The sequence below is a fragment of the Podarcis liolepis genome (assembly GCF_965112155.1).
Source record: "Podarcis liolepis genome assembly, chromosome: 7".
Classification (NCBI taxonomy): Eukaryota; Metazoa; Chordata; class Lepidosauria; order Squamata; family Lacertidae; genus Podarcis; species Podarcis liolepis.
The window spans coordinates 45,666,429-45,679,545 of NC_139561.1; the positions used below are offsets into that span (position 1 = coordinate 45,666,429).

A 13,117-nucleotide genomic window follows, 5' to 3' on the forward strand; every position below is an offset into this window, starting at 1 on the left:
TGGGAGAGGAGATGGAAATGTTCATACCCACCTTTCCTACACACACATGCTGATTTTTTAAAAAAGGGGAGAGGAAACTCAATAGTCATGGAAGGAAGGATGCCACAGCATGGTCAACAAAACAGCAAGGAGGCACGCTGCACAAATATGCGTACTTAAGGAGAGACAAAATTTGATTCTGTACAGCCAGATGACAGACCTGAGCAGTATTTGGGGCAGGTTACAGGATGAGGCAAAAATGCTTAGGCCCTTGAAAAGCAAAACTGGTGATTTGGTGCTCAGCCATGCTCTTTATGGTGATAGGTCACCCCCCCCAACCCGCCCTGAAGCATAAGATTGAAAGCCATGAAAGGCTGGGGCCATTAAAGGCTGGTGAAATGAGCAAAGAGGCACATTTAGCGATCTCCCTCCCAAGCAAATGAATCACACCCAAGCCCGTCAAGGCAGTGTCACAGTTGTTAACGGGGGCAACTCATCCTGATGCCGTGCAGGCCCCGAAAAGGCAGAGAAATAATTCTCCCCAACTATTACTGTTTCTCTGAAGAGGCATAAACTACACAAAAGGCTCTCAAAGTGTAGGAAAACAAGTATATAATTACATAATTATGCAGATACGCTGCCATTTTTCTTTCATGTTAGCCTTTATATCTTTAAAAAGCAACAGGACAGAGCTGTGCTAGAAAGCAATAAAGCAGGGGGTAATTTAATACCAAATTACAGCCATATTGAAAAGTTTACATGAAGTTGAGAGCAGACAGAGGTCAGGTTTTCAACAGGACTGTCTTTAATTGTGGCCATCAGTTTTGGCAATCCAGATCTTGGGATCAAAGACAGATGTAATATGTTTCCTCAACACTGAATAGTGAAAACAGGCGGCAGGGCTGGCACCATCTCACACCACAAAGTCATAAACTTGATTCTTTGAAAGGAACTCCGAGTCTTGCACCAGCCTAATTGCAACCAACAGGGAGGCATTTAGGAAAGCTGCCAATCCTTATCGGATGCTGGCCATTTTCTTGGCCACTAATTTTCATGCAGTGCCTGGGTGGAAACCTACAAACGCATTCAATTGCACCATATCTCTCTCTGCGACCGTGTGAACAGCCCTCCCACCCCTCCTTCCTGAAGAAGAGATGCAACCTGTGACACTTTGGTCCCCAGCCCCTTTACATCCGATAAGAAGTCAATTATCAGTGATTCCGACAAAAAATAAGTTTGCTAGATCTGCTGATCGATTCTGCAAATGAAACCATTTCATCTTGGCCAGAAGAACGTAAGTGGCCGAGAAGGCAGGCGGCGAAGGGGCTCTTTGGTTGCTTCAGCCCCTGTGTGTACACAGATGACTGAGCCTTCTTGCATCAGGAGGCAGCCAGAGAGAATCCATCTCTTTCACGCAACCAAATACTAAATAAAAAACACATTTTGCCTCTTATTAAACCTCTCCTGTAAGTGGTTCCAGGTCCATGCTCTTAAAAGAGGGGAGCCCAGGGGAGCCTTTGGGAATTTCTCAGGAGTGACTGGAGATGAGGCACAGGCAGGGAACCTGCACTGCTTTAATTTTGCTTCTAAAACACAGAAGGAATAACATTTTAAGTCATTAGCATTTTCTTTAAGTGGCCCTCTATTCAGCAGAGCCTCTCCCCTCTCTGTTCTTACAAACACACACACACACACACACACACACAGACACACAGAGAGAGAGAGAGAGAGAGAGAGAGAGAGAGAGAGAGAGAGAGACCCAAATTCTCTCAGGAGAATTCATTGTGGAATTTCATTGGAAGTGCCTGGACCCAGAAAAATGCTTTATTTAAAATAATAATAATTTTAAAAATCTAACCTCCACCCAGAGGAGTCTGTGACTAAATCCACAGAGAGACCTGCTTTCAAAGACTTTAAGAATATGGGTACACTGGCAAATGGACCTGAAAGGCAACATCAGCTCTTGCTACAGCCTCCAACAGTCTCATGTCACACTTTGTCACCTTTGCATACCCTAATGCACAGCTAGAATGCAAAACTTTTAAAGGAGGAGGAGAGGAAGAAGGAAAGCATTTTTATAAAGGAACAAAATGAAGTATTAATGAGCAAGAAGTTAGGAAAAGCTAATTGTGAAACTGCTGCGGTGGGGAGTGGGAGGCAAAAATGATTCTTCCCATCATTAAAAAAAGGTCCACCATGCAATATGACATGGATGTGAGCCACTTCTGGCCTGCCTGAAGCAGAGTCCCAATGCTTCCCCTGCAGAAAAGCCTCGGCTTATAAAAGTCTTGCTGTGCCATTCCTGCCTCATGTCAATTCTGGGCAGCAGCACCAGCCCTGATGACATTACAATGGTACCTCTGGATGCGAACGGGATCCATTCCGGAGCCCCGTTCGCTTCCTGAGTAGAACGTAAGACGTGTCTGCATGTGCGTGGGTCACATTTTGCCACTTCCCCGCATGCGCATGACGTCATTTTGAGCGTCTGCGCATGCATGAGCGGCGAAACCCGGAAGCAACGGGCTCCATTACTTCCGGGTCGCCGCAGAGTGTAACTTGAAAACGCTCAACCTGAAGCACATTTAACCCGAGGTATGACTGTAATGGTCAAAGCAAATATAAAGATGGAGGATTCAGAAAAAAGGGCATACCTTCTGCTACAGATTGGGAAGTTGTATCAGAAGTGGGAGTTATTGTCATGATCACTCAGCTCCTGGCAGTAGGCAACCTCTAGCACATGATAGCTCCAAAACTGAAGTGTATCCACATTCTGGAACAAAGGGAGACATCCTGATATATAGGCTCCAGTGAAATGCACCAGAGTGGCATAGGAGGCTCTCTGGGTGAATGGTGTCCATGGTGACATTAGTGCTACCTGTGACGTCCTACAAGAGAAGATCCCCAGCAAAGAGCCACACGAGACACTTGCTGCCAAGCATTCACAAGGCAGTTGTTGCAGCTTAGGCAAAATTCGTAGGAACAAGAGCCCACATTCCGCTTCTTACAAACTTGACTTTCTCCCAGGCCAATCAAATTCCAGGCACTCTGCATCAGGCTCCTACTATTGGAGTTCATATCAGTTTACTTGAAACAGGAATTTTAAAAATATCTCTCATTTAGAAACAAACATTTCCAACTTTTCCAGCTGAACTTGTGAGCACAAGACACACACAGGCCCACATAATTCCTGGGACATGGGCATCATCCTGTCCATTTATTTCACAATGATAATCATGTTTGGGGGGTGGTAGAACTTGTAAGGCAAAACGGTTTAAAACAGCTGCTTACAAAAACTCATAGTCCCTTTTCTTGATCAATCAGATCATGGATTTGGACTCTGCAGCCATAGCTCCTATGGTGCCGATTGCAAAATCTGTGGCTGAGAATCTGTGGAAGTTTTGTGGCATCTCCAAGATTAGCTTGGCCAAGGATCATCAAGAGAAGTTTTGTTTCACAACCCAAGAATTAGGAGGAAATGTCCTTACAATTGCAGCAGTCCCATATTCTATCACCGAGAGTCCTTTCTTCCCAAAGAAAGCAGTAGCTGTTTGCCTTCCACGGCAGGATCATGGCCAGGGTGTGGCAGCCCTGCTTGTTCTGACCCCAGGTTTCTGGGCTGAATTTGGCCCAACAGGGAAAGGAACGTTATCAAGCCATGGGGTTTCAGATGGCTTTCTCTTCAAAAACTGACTTTACCTCCAAATTAAATTTTTCAGCAATATTCATTACCTCTTTTGAAGAATGCTAAGCTGCAGCGCTGTGTCCACAGTTATTTATTACCTGCCTTGTGGTTTGAACAAATATGATTTTGTTATTCCACACTGTCAAAAGAAAAAGCACATCTGGTTCTGGTTGACAAAATTATGACAGAATTCACTGTATCCTAAAAAGCTGATTGAAAAGTTTGCAGACGATTCCTGGGCCTGGTTGGGGAGGTGGAGATTGAATTTCAACAAAAGACGTGCCAAATATTTTTCTCCCCCCTCTGCTTCCATATCCCAGCGTCTTTCTGATTAGATACTGCAGCCAGGCAGGTATTCCATTCAAAAGGCATCTGTTTCTCTTTAGCGGCTGGCCCTCAACTGCATTTTCTTATGCCGCTACAGCGTGCGAAGAAGACGGGGTTCACTTCAGATGCACACGTTAGGTGATATCACCAGCATCGGCCAGAAGGACGCAATTAAACCCACGTCCAAGCAGCAACACATTAGCAACGCAAGGGCTTCCAACAAGTTTTTCCTCTGTAAACCAGCCGTAACATTGCCATTCCACTTAAAATATCACCACCGCTCCCCATTTTATTAGTTCCTCTGTTCTCCACCCACCCTTCCTGAGTAGGAGATCACTGACAGAAGTCCAGCAATAAGGGGGATAGCACAACAAAGGAGTCGTCTATAAATGCTCGCATGTTGCTAACCAAACACGCCATGTGGAGTGTGACTTCTGGGTCATTTCTACAGTTGCCAACTGCACAAACTCTTTTAAAAAAATGTATTCATTTATTCAAAACCTCAGCCATGTCCTTGGGGCTTTGGGAAGCTTATGCAAGTATTTACAATGTTATGTTCAGCAAAGAGCAAAGGCCAGGACTTTCCCCTTTGACAAACCTCTCTGGAAGGGTCCTTTGGCTGCAGCCAGTCACTCAAGGAGCAACTGGCAGTTCTGGTGGACCTTGACCATCCCTTTCAGTTCTGCTGAACAATGAGCTAAAAACACTCCCAGCTCAACTACCCCAACCAAGCAACCACCCATTAAAGAGATTTGACTACTCTGTGTCCTTGATCACATCACCCGTCCATTTTCTTTCTGCTTCTCACATCTCCAATTTCGTTCTCCACATTGACCAGCACTGGCTGAAGCCTTTCTTCCTTGAGTACCTTTCCACAGTTACTACATGATATGTAAGCCAGAACCACCACCACCCCCCAAAAAATCCAGTGATAAGGAGGTGTAAGGGCTGTTTTGCGAGGACATCTGGAAAGGGTCATCTGCACACGCTGGTAGCTCTCTCTGTCTTGGTCCAAGCATGTTGATAAGTTTTCCAATATGGAATCCATTCTTTTCTAACAGGAAGCACATGGAAATTATGTTTCAGACATGGCCAGGAATGGTTCCTTTTTATCTTCAAGAAGATTTGTGACCTGTAGCTTGGGCTACTGTAACATGATTTATTTGAGCCTGCTGTGACGAGCACTCTAGCCAGCCGCTCTTCCAGAATGCAACCCTATCCTGCTCCACCTGCACGTTAATGAGAGCCAGGCTTGGTGCCCCATTCGGCTGCCTGCTGGGACTTCTTCCTGGATACGCTGGAAGGCCTTAATGCCAAGTCGCTTAGACATAAAGCAGCCTTCCCCAACCTGGGGCCCTCCTGGGATTACAACTCCCATCAGTCGCTGCTGGTACAGTTGTTGCCCAAAACAGCTGGAGAAGGCTGACCTAAAGGATCACTTCAGGCACTGTAGGGCAAAACATGGGCATGAAACAACTTCTCATCCACAGTCCAATCTTCCTGGCAAGGGAAGTGGAGAGCAGGCACCTGGCTGTATTATTATTATTATTATTATTATTATTATTATTATTATTATTGGTGGTGGCAGTGTTACTTCAGTTTATTTACCAACTAATACAAAAAGTCTTGAGGTGACTTATGTGCATGACCGAAATAAATGAACATCAAATTTAACTATAAAACACACACGCCCCAATAACAGGTTTTTATCATGAGAGAATGACGGCCATTTTGGTTGCACGCAATGCAGGAATCTCAACTAAAGGATCTTTGACAGATTGCCATCCAAGCTCTGCTTAGAAACCTCCAACGAAGGAGAGTCTGCCACCTTCCAAAGTTGTCCATTCCACTGTTGAACAGCTCTTACCGCCAGAAAGTTCTGTTTAGTTAGAATCTTCTTTCTTGTAACTTTGAAGTTCCTGGTTCGGGTCCTAGCCTCCGGAGCAGGAGAAAACAAGCATGATGCAGCCCAGCCGCTGGTGCGCAGAGTTATGGCAGCAACAGCAGGCAACAGAGGGGATTCCACAGAGCGGCAGGCGCAGCAGCAGCAGCAGCAGGCGCTGGAGGGTCTCCGCCTGGCATCCCCCAGACTTACTCCAGAAGAGCCGGCAAATCTCAAAAGCCTCCTGCAAAGTTCTTAGGTCTGTGAATGAAAAGAGCTCCTGTAAGTACTAAAGTGGTTAACGATAAAAAGAATTGATTTCCTGCCTGCAGTGAGCTCCCTCGGCTCGGAGGGCTGAACGAAACCAGCGACGGACCCCAGAAATACAGCAAAGTGACGAGGGAACAGGAACGAGGCCGGCAGGGTTTCCGCTCCATTGCCATTCAGAGCAGCGGCTGCTACCAGCACAAGCTCATCCCAAAGGCCTCCCTAGCCTGTGTCCCAGTAGCCCACGATGTCTGCATCCTGCGGGTTCTCCAGCACCATTGGGTGCTGGCCTTGGGGAGCCTCACCCCAGCTGAAGAGATTTTAAGGCTCAGAGAGATCGCCCAGCAAAGCCAGAGTTGTGTTCAGCCTCCATTTCCTCACCTGTAAAATGGGCATGGCAACTTGCATTGCAAATCTAGTTACAGCTGTAAAACATCTTGGAACCTGCTTACTTGATCTAAGTCAGTATTCCACAACCTGGTGCCTTCCAGATGTTTTGAACCACAATGGCCAGCAGCCCCATTCAACATCTGGAAAGCAGTAGGTTGGAGGAGAATGATTTAAATATCACCCCCTTCCTTTTGGCCCAGTTGGGTTCACAAAGCAGCTTACAATTTTGATAAAGCACAAAGATAAGGAACAGAGGGGAGGGGGACTAAGAGTCAACTAAAATATAGAAACTCAAAGTGACAGGCATTTTAAATAGCTCAACCTATTTCAGCCAGGTGAACCTCATCACCTATATTTGAGGCTGCTGCTCCAGGCTTGGGACAGATGTAGAGCAGAACCACTTTGGGGGTGCGTGGAATGTCAGCTGAGCATGGAATTCCTACCTACTGAGATGAATAGTGATATGTAGGCAAAGGATCTTACTGGCTTTGGTGGAGGGGGTCATGACCCTGAGTGGTGGTAGATCATTCATATTTCAAAAGGTGCAATTCATTGAGTCTCTTGTACACTGCTTAGAGGCAAAGAGGTATACGATTTGCCAAAATAAGTAAACAAAGACAGGGTGATGAACTAAGGAGAGCTGTGTTGCTGAATCAGGCCAAAGGACGACTTAGTCCAGCATCTTATTTTCACAGTGGCTAACCAGATGCACCTGGGAAGACTACAGGACTAGATGAGAAATGAACATTGGATCTTCTCTTATGAAACCAACATCCTCCAGGAGAGATGGACAACCTGGCCATTCTTGTCTCACTGCGTGTAACACCCTGGCTTCTGCCAGGCCACTCTTTCTTAACTAAAGCCAAACTATTGGCCATATGCAACAACTTGTCAGCCCGCACAATTTCTCCCCCCCCCCATACCTGTGTAATTTGGCAAGGTTGTTTTCAGTTATAATTTAATTCCTCCTCCTCTTCCGATTTTCTTGTGGCTCCCTTTGCTCTGCTAAAGGGACTAGCAAACATCCGAGTTGCATTAAAAAGGAGGGAACCAGAACTCTCCTCCACACTTCTCTTGTGTTGCAAGTTCATGTCAGGTCTACATTGTATTTAGCAATTTAACAAGTATTGCTTTTGCCCAGAATTGATTTGCACACACATTGAGAAATCAACAATGGGTTGCCCTCCTTATTGTGAAAAAGATAAAGGGCCCTGCTGGATCTCAGGCTTAAAGGCTAATTTGTTTATTGGGAAACAAGCTTTCGAGCTTGAGAGAGTGAGGAGGGCCTGCTAAATCAGAGGCATGACAGGGGCAGCAGGTAGATGTGCCTTGAGGTGTACAGGAGCATAAAAGCCACATTAGCAAGGCAAGAGGCAGGGGCAGCAGAAATGCAAAGAACATGTCCTGATCGTGGAAGTGTGAGACATAAAAGCAGGGAATAAGGTGTTACTGCATCAAACCATGGCTACAAAACACTGTTGGGCTACTCCAAATGGAATAGGTTTTTTCTGGTAATGAGAGCACCATCTATAGTCCTTTAAACCATGAAGCACAGTGTCCAATTTGTTCGCGAATTCCCCTGCCACAGCTGCTTGTTCAAACTCTCTCTTGAATTTTTGCCCACCTATATTAAAGTCTTAAGGTCAGAGACAGAATGTCCTGGAAGACCAGTATACTTCACACACACACTCCAAGGTTTCCATATGTTTCCATTTTCTAATGCCCAGCTCCTTTATAGTTTTCCATGCTTCCCTGTGCCCATGGGGGAAGGGCATTGATGGCAGCAGGTGGCATATTTGATGGGTTAAGCAGCCTCCAGCTGAAATAAACTTGCGAGTCTTTAAGATGCTCCAGAACTAATTGTGTTGTCACTAAGCCAGCTACTCTTCTAGAATTCACCTTCATTATCAGTCTGCCTTTTTGGAACATTATCCTTTTGGAAAAACATATCATTATTCACCTATGTTCATTCTGCACAAAAAAGCAACACCACTCTGTATTTCGTTAGCAGGTTCTGATGAAATCTGTTTAGGCAAATGCCATGGTACAGACCAGAAATCAGATGCGGTGAGGACTATACCATCATGTCATCAGGTGACTGACAGTACTTAGATTTATCCAACACACGGGACGTTATAATAATGCTAAGCTGCATTTACATATGAACCATGGTTTATTGAGATATGTACAAGCTGCAGCAAGCATCAGGCTAGCACATTCACCCACCCCCAGAACTTGGGAACTTTTTACTTTCCTTTTTAGTGGAGCATGGGCTCCAGAATCACATGCACTGGGACTGCGTATATCACCAAATACCATCAGTTATGAAGCTGACTTTCTTGAACTTACCACAGTTAGCATAAACCACAACTCAGTTTGTGAACCCATTGGCGGAGGAAGGGGGGTGCAGTAGGTGCGGTCCTCCCCAGGTGTCATGGGGGGGGTGTGACATCCCTGCACTGTCCCCCTGGGATGCTTGTGCCGCCCCCACAGGCAGCTTGCCCCGCCCCCAGGTGCACAGCATGTGTGCCGCTCCGGGTGCCGGAGCAGCTAGCTCCGCCTCTGTGTGATCCATGACAGAATCACATTAGCATGGAAATTCACAGTGCAGGAATGCCATCTTCCTGCTACAGAATGAAGTAAGAAAGGTATAAACAGTCCCCAACCAAGGCCTTTGAGGTGGGCTAAATGAATGTGGGGAGAGGCATTCCCTGCCTGACACATAGGAGACTATGAGCATGTGTCTAGAGAGACCACAGCCCACGTAGACTGGGGGAAACTCCAGATTAGGGATCTGGCCATTTTGGTTCTCTGAGCTTCTCATTTTTCCAATCTTACGTTCAGTTCTCTACATTTCAACATCAGTTTGTGGTTTTTTAATTTAAAAAACCCTCCTCCCAAAAATTCATCAGCATTCTAGTGCGAATTTTTCCTAATACACACATTTTTATATGCAATTTTGCCTAATATGCTCATTTTGGGGGAAAGCAATTTCCCTCAATATAGTACATTTTTGTATGTTTTCATTAATACAATTATTTTGATGCACGTTACACAAGAATATGCATTTTTATACATTTTACTTGGCTAGAGAACTGCATTGCAAAGTGCAGAGAAGTATGAAATTCAATGGAATTTTGTGTTTCAATTTGTTCCTTCTTTCAGAAAGTTATCTAGGTTCACCTCTAAATACGAACCCAGTCACATTTCTTCCCCATCCCTATATCTGAAATCCCACAGCTTCTCTGTGTTAATTTAGCCCAGAAGGAACTTGCTGAAGGGCTTCAGACAGCATCTCTAAAAAATCTGAATTTCAGCTAAGTTTCCCTGGCATTCCCTTTTGCCATTGCATCACAACTACTGTTCAAGCAGCCTGGATAGGAAAACCTACGGCCTTGTGGCAAGAAAGAAAAAGAGCTGCCCCATCTCTGCATGCTTCGGGAGCCTGAGTTCTGCTGCAGGGGTGTTCCTGGTCTGCCTTGCTTGCTCCACTGGCAGGTCATTTGCCTTTTTATCAAGCATGTTCTGCACCTTGGGGGGGGGGGGTTCAGTTTTCTCTCTCTGGCTGAGCTGACGTTGAGGGCAAAAGGGTGAGCAGAACTCAGGGCTTGCCAGGATCAACCAGAACATTTCCCCCACTCTCACTCACAGTCCTCCAACTGCTCCTTGCCTTGGCTTGCCACCTTCATAACTCTGGCTCAGTGCACCTCTAGTGTAGTTCTGAGCTAGCAATGGTTTAACTTGGTCTAAGGCAGCTGCCAGTGTCCTTAAGATGTGCATTTTATTTTAGCTCTATTCTTCAGGCACCTGAACAAACTTGGAGAGCCCAAGACAGCTTGATTTTGTGGGGTTGTTTGTTTCCAATTAGGCAGTTGCAAAAGCAGTGATCCAGCCCTGGTGGCTGCCTTTGGCCTCCTCCTCCCAACACCTGTGACTCTCCCTGCACCTTTTCCCACACTCCTTCCTGCGCCCTCCAGACATGCCCCAATTCCACATCCAGCCCTGAGGTCAAGGAGGCCACATGATTCTTTCCAGGTGTGTGTTGCTGCTTCATTTACAGCCTCCTTTTCGGTCTCCCTGTGAGAAACTCAAGCCGATGGCCAGCTGCAACCAGCTGGCGGGAGAAGGAGGGAAGGAACATGCGGGGGAATAAGGAAAAGAAACAAGGACCCCCCCCTTTTGGCCTCTGCCACATATGGCTCACCTTCTCCAGTTGGGATTGTTTTTCCCCTTGTCCATTTACATCCTGTATTCTGTTATCTCGCTATTTGGACAATTATTGGGTGAACTATTTGCGCAGCTTGTGATCTGCTTAAATTGGGGCCCCTCCAAATCCTTGGCTCAGATTCAGCTCACCCTCCCTTTGCTTCCATGTGTATTCCAGATGGAATTCTGGAACTCAGGTGCTAAATCCACAGAAAGCAAAGCAGCCGGGCTGGATTTACCACCCTAAGCAACAGAGCTGTGCTGGATCAGTCCAGAAAGGTCCACATGGCCCTGAGCTATCCTGCTGCCTCCCATGGCCAACTGGGGGCCTCCAGGGAGCCCTCAATGTGGTCAAGATGGGCATCCTGTTCAGCTCTTTGCCTCCCCAGAAAATGGCGTAATTGGCACACTGTCCACTAGTAGCAGCTGTCTATGCTGGTATCGTCCACATTCAGCCCCCTCCCACCTGGCCTGAGTTTCCCCACCACTCGTGTACAGCTTACCCAGTACATTTTAAGCAGCTCAGAGGATGGATATAGAACATGACAGGGAAAAGGATGGTGGAGGGAGAAGCACTCTGCAGTTTCAGGCAGATTGGACTGAAGTACCTGGGATTCTTACACACACACCCTTCTCACTTTCTCTTTCCAGGTCTACTAACGCCAAGGTTCCTTTTTGTCGGCTGTCAAGTATTGTTGCTTGTTGGCAACAGCATTAATATCTCTATCATTTAATTTATTTTATTAATCCCTTTCAAGATTACCATAACCAGCCTCACACTGTAAATAGCAATCATAATGCCATCACATCAGGGTTAATATCAGTGATGCAGGTGAGTATTATGTAAAGCAGAGCCAGTGAGCATCAGGCGTGCAGGGCGGGTGGGGCGGGGGATACAGGCACCCTCCTCCTCCTCACCCTGCAGGGGGAGTTTAAACAAAGGTCTTGTGCAGATTTACAGAACTATGTTATCTCACAGAAGAGGTGAGGATTTAATACCCAAAGCCTTCTCTAAATTCCCTGTAATGCTCTTATTCTCTTTGCTCCATCTCAAAAAGTACAACTAGAGAAAAACAATATTTACATCCTCATGACTTTGATTGCAAGATATTTTAGAACCAGTGATATATTTATATTTTTTAAAAGCCCATAAAACAAGTTTCTGTAAATCCAGATGATTTAAGGAGCTTTAGACCAGCGTGTCCCAACCGTGGCATCTTCCTTCGAATGTTGTTGGACTCTGGCACCCATCAGCCCAAGGCAACGTGGCCAAGAGTGAGGGATGGTGGAGTTCTGGTCCAGCAACATATGGAAGGCAGAACTTTGGCCGCTCCTGCTGTTGTCCACAACTCTTGGGAGCACAAGAATCAATAAGAAGATCCTGGAAAGGGAGCCAGTCGGGCCGAGGTCATGCAATTCCCTTCCCGGTTCCAGGAGCGAGCAGATACTTTGTGTGGGTGAAAAGGGCCGTGGCACACCACGGCCAGGCATAGCGGTGGAGGGTTTCTGGCGTGCTCTGAATCAAAGAATTCCAATTTCAAAATGCATAGAAAAAACTGCAGCTGGTGCAGAACACGGTGGCTAGGTTGCTTGTGGGAGGAGACTCCCAGCAGCATATAACGCCCTGCTTGCAGGATTTGCACTGTCCGCCCATCTGCTCCCAGACCAAGTTCAAACTTTTACTACTATCATATAAGGGTTTATCTGCACTTCTGTTTTGCCCCACTCTTCCCAGGCACAGTTCCACACTTAAAGCTCTTGGTTTGAGCACTCTTTTTTTCCTGTGAAAGCTCATTCTTTAAAGCTAAAGAGATACAAACAGCAGTTTGGGTTTTCTGTGGATTGCCATTTGCTCTGATTCAGCTTCAAAGAGTGAGTTTTCACAAGTAAAGCTCCAGACAAAAAAAAAAGAAGAAGAAGAAGAAGGAAAAAGAGGAGCGCTTAGACATGGAGCTTTCAAGCATGGACCACACATGGAAGACGCAGAGGAAAGGCAAGTGTGTACAAGCCCTAACACTCTATTCAGCTCCAGACCAAGTTACTGGAGAGGCTGTCTTATCCCTTATAATTCCAGTAGGTCGCTGAGGTCTTCAGGAGTTTCTCCGGCAGGTTCCAAAGATCTCAGGAGGCCACTCTGCAGCAACTCAGGCCAGGGCTTTTAAAAGTGTGTCTGTCCATCCTGTTGAGATACTACAGGCGGGAACATAATGTGGGGGGTGCCAGTGGGCCATGGTCCCAGGCACATTGTTTCTCAGGAGGCACAAAACAGGTGCCCCCAGCATGGCCTGGCCCAGTGCTCCTTTCCACCCACCAAGGGCTGTGTTCGCCAGCCGGGCTTCCCCCTGCGTGGGCAGGCAGGCAGGCAGCTCAGTGTGGCCCCACTT

General features: G+C 46.4%; 1 protein-coding gene across 1 annotated transcript in view; it reads left to right on the top strand.

Annotated features, from left to right (window-relative positions):
- NQO1 (NAD(P)H quinone dehydrogenase 1) overlaps positions 1-13,117 on the top strand; it is a 187,833-nt gene that overhangs the window by 23,465 nt on the left and 151,251 nt on the right. The gene's annotated exons all lie outside the window — the stretch shown is intronic.